The sequence below is a fragment of the Triticum aestivum genome, chromosome 2B, assembly GCF_018294505.1.
Source record: "Triticum aestivum cultivar Chinese Spring chromosome 2B, IWGSC CS RefSeq v2.1, whole genome shotgun sequence".
Taxonomy (NCBI): domain Eukaryota; kingdom Viridiplantae; phylum Streptophyta; class Magnoliopsida; order Poales; family Poaceae; genus Triticum; species Triticum aestivum.
Window position 1 is genome coordinate 261,623,539 of NC_057798.1, and position 3,777 is coordinate 261,627,315.

Sequence of the window (3,777 nt, forward strand, 5' to 3'; positions counted from 1 at the left end):
TTTTGTTTTCATAATTGTTTTTACTCTCTCTGTTTTAAAATATAAGGTGTATTGGTTTTTTGAAAGTCGAGTCCTTTTTAATCAAATTTATAGAGTTGATAATATCAAATAAGTATAATTAGATTCATCATGAAACGAACTATCATATTTTATTTACTTAGTGTTGTGGATGTCGATAGTTTAAGTTCTAAACTTGATCAAACTTAAAGAAATTGATTTTAAAAAAACAATACACCTTATATTTTAAAACTGAGGCAGTATTTGGTTTGGCGAGTAGGGGATACGATGGAATGTGTTTTCTTTTTATTTATAATGCTGTATTTTGGCGGGCCTTTTATGATGTGATTTTGTGTTATCTAGTAATCAATCCATACTTGCGTGGGGCACATTTTTATGTGTTGGTGGTTGCATATACTATGTTGGTACTACATTGTCACACATTGATGCTTTTTTCTAGATGGTGAGAGGGTGCGCGAGATTTGTTGCCAATTGATTTGAAAATTGTTAACCCAATCAAAATCATGAACCAAATTCAAAAATGAATATTGAACGAAAAACCTTCTAAATTAGAGTGCATAGTAAATTAAAAGCATTGAAGGAGAGAACTCCTTGAGAAATTATTGACTCGGTCAAAATCGGTGAGGCAATTCCAAATCGGAGACATTTGAATGTCAGGCCTCTAAAATTAGAGAGCATCGTGATTCATGACGCCGCCCTCTCCCTGTCAATGCTCCCTCTCGCCGGCATCTTGCTCTGCACCGCTGCTTAGCTCACCGCTCCCCACCACCGTGATTCATGTCGCACCTCTAATCCGCCTGCCGCAGAGAAACAAAGCTTCCATTTTTATGCGCCGGCGACGCGCTGCTGGGCGAGGAGCTGGATCCACGTGCGCTGGCGCTAAATCTGAGTGCGCTGGCGCTCGATCTGCTTTGTGGATAGGAGTGAAGAAGGTGATCAAGCGGAGCCCGAGCGGCGCCGGCCAGCGTGAAGACGGCGGCGTGAGGAGCTGGAGCCCGAGCGGGAGGAGTTGGAGCCGCATCTGGACGTCGCCATGATGAGGGCTGGAGTCGCATCTGGACGCCCCCATGAGCTGGACTTTCCCGGCCACGATGACGCCGACGCCGTGAGGTTTGTTTGATGCTTGAGCATGCTGTAATGAATGAATTCTTCTTGTACTCCAGCTTGACTGTACTCCAGAGGCTGGATGGGTGGGTGGAGTAGGATTAGTTAGTGCCTGCGTAGGCTGGATGGAGTAGGATTAGTTAGTGGATCAGACCCGAGGTTAGTTAGTTGATGCATTAGGAGTAAAATTCAGTAAGATGTGTACTGTCTCAAAATTTAAGAAGTCCAGCTCTGAAATTCAGTAAAATTTGTACTGTACTCTGAACTCTGAAGTTAATGGATGGATTATTTGAACTCTGAACTCTGATATTTGAACTCTAAATTTTTTACTGTCTCAAAATTCAGTAAGATTTGTACTGTACTTGAACTCTGAAATTTGGTTTTGACTGAAGATCAGTAAGATTCACAGTTTGTGCTGTTCTGAACAAGGGTTTTGACTGAAGATCAGTAAGATTAGTTGAGCTGGAGTAGAAGTAGATACCATGTTGTTCCAGCAAAGAGAGTTTCTTCATGTGGAGACACTAGTTAGTGGAGTAAGAGAGTTTCTTCATCTTGTAGTACTTAGAGTACTCCTTGCAGTAATTATTGCAGTATTGTTGTACTCCTTCAAGTAAAGATGATTTAGGAGTACTTCATCTGGAGACAGTATTGCTGTACTTAGAGTACTCCTTAAAGTATTGCAGTAGTTGGTGCAAGCTGATTTAGGAGTACAAGACTTAAAGTAAAGAATGTGCAAGTTTACTGTCAAGTTTCTGGAGTTCCTATAGTAACCCTACTGTCAATTTTATGTTAACTTGCTACTCCTGTCAATTTCTTGGAGTTCCTGGAGTAGAGTAGTGCACTGCCCTTATTTGCTTGCAGGAGTAATTAACTGAAACCTTTTCAGTTAATTAAAATTTGGTGTATACTGCGTGCTTGCATTAGTAGTGCACTACTCTTCTTTCTTGCACTTGGAGCGCGCGCGCGCGCACACACACACACGCACACACGCACACACACGCACACACACACCCACACCCACACACGCACACGCACGCACACACGCGCGCACGCCCACGCGCACGCACACGCACACGCACACGCACGCACGCACGCACGCACGCACGCACTTGGGCTAAATGCAGTAGCCTGGAATTAACTGGAACTCTTTTAAAACTAAATGAATCTTTTCATTTAAATGAAACCTTTTTCTTCAATTAATTTGTAGAAAGTGCTTCCTATAGTTGACTACTGAAACTACTTGCTGCAATTGACTTGGAGTACTTGTTGTCTTCCATAATATGTTTATTTGGAGTACTGAAATTTGCAAAGAAGAAACTTGAAACTTGCTAAACCTGGAGTACTTGATGTAGTAACTGAATAAATTATGGTGCATAATTACTCCATAAGTACTTGCTGGGAATGGACATCATGATCATGCAAAGATGATCATAATGGCTAACTGCATTTGAAGTACAGTACATCATTTACTGATTAGGAGTATGCAAAGGCCACTGTCTTTGGAGTACAATACATCGTTTACTTACTCCACCAATTAGGAGTACATGTACTGATTAGGAGTATGTGGTATCTTGCCTGAAATGCTATAGTATGTTGCACATATACTGATTAATACTCCTGAAATGCTATAGTATCTTGCATGAAAATTCTACAGTATGTACTTTACTCTAGCAACAGTAAAATTCAGTTTATGATTACAACAAATGATTCGAAGTTTCAGTTTATGATTCAACAAAATTACTCAAGTGATTACATCAAGTGTCAGTTTGTGACTCAAAGTTTCCTTTATATTAAACTATTTAATTAGATTGTTTATGATCATCAAATTGTTTACTCAGATGAATAAGTCTCAGTTTACGATCATCAGATTGTTTATGATTGTCAAATTCATGCAGAGCTGAGTACTGGGCGACGAGATGAACCTAGGCGAGCAAAATTGAGAACTCCAGCTCCTGTGTAGTGGAGAGTACTTCACGGCAGCACATGTGCGTGGGGAGGAACAACCCTTGGGCGCGCGCGGGCACCAGCTCACCTCCATCAGCGGCCGGCAGCAAAGCACTAGCTCGCCTCCACTAGCGGGCAGCAGCAGAGCACTAGCTCGCCTCCACCAGCGGGCAGCAGCGTAGCACCAGCTCGCCTCCACCAACGGGCAACAGCAGAGCACCACCTGGGAGCATGCGGGCCAGGAGGTGCCCCTGGGTGTGGGACAAGAGGAGTGCTTGGGCAGGGGCGGAGGTGGAGGGCAGGGGCGGAGGTAGAAGACGAGTGAAGGTTGAAGATGGGCAGATTCAAATTTTGAACAGGGGTATTAAAGTCATTTGACAGGTTTTCACCTGGTCGGAACGCGATGCCCAACGACCTACATTTTGGAACGGAGGGAGTACTTCTTATCTCTTTGGTCATTTTTTCAAGGCACATCGCCTCGTTACTAACAACCCGCATCTACCGCATAATCCCATCCTGCACGTTCATTCATCCCAAGATCCCCTCGCATGAACCTCCCTATCTTGCCATCGACCGCACTACTCGCCTTCTCTAGGATTGCACCACCCATCACCTGGTCAGATCTGTTCCTCCGCTTCTCTCCACCTTACTGCCTAGATCCATTCAGCTGCTACTCCCTTTTCCCTCTCCGTTGATGAGCCCCCCGGGCAA

The 3,777-nt window shown here is 43.7% G+C and overlaps 1 long non-coding RNA gene across 1 annotated transcript; it reads left to right on the plus strand.

Moving 5' to 3' along the window:
- The first annotated feature begins 427 nt into the window (after positions 1-427).
- Positions 428-3,533, plus strand: LOC123044673 (uncharacterized). The gene is made up of 2 exons (XR_006420233.1): positions 428-1,128; positions 3,018-3,533. It is a non-coding gene; the product is annotated as an uncharacterized lncRNA (long non-coding RNA).
- The last annotated feature ends 244 nt before the right edge of the window (positions 3,534-3,777 follow it).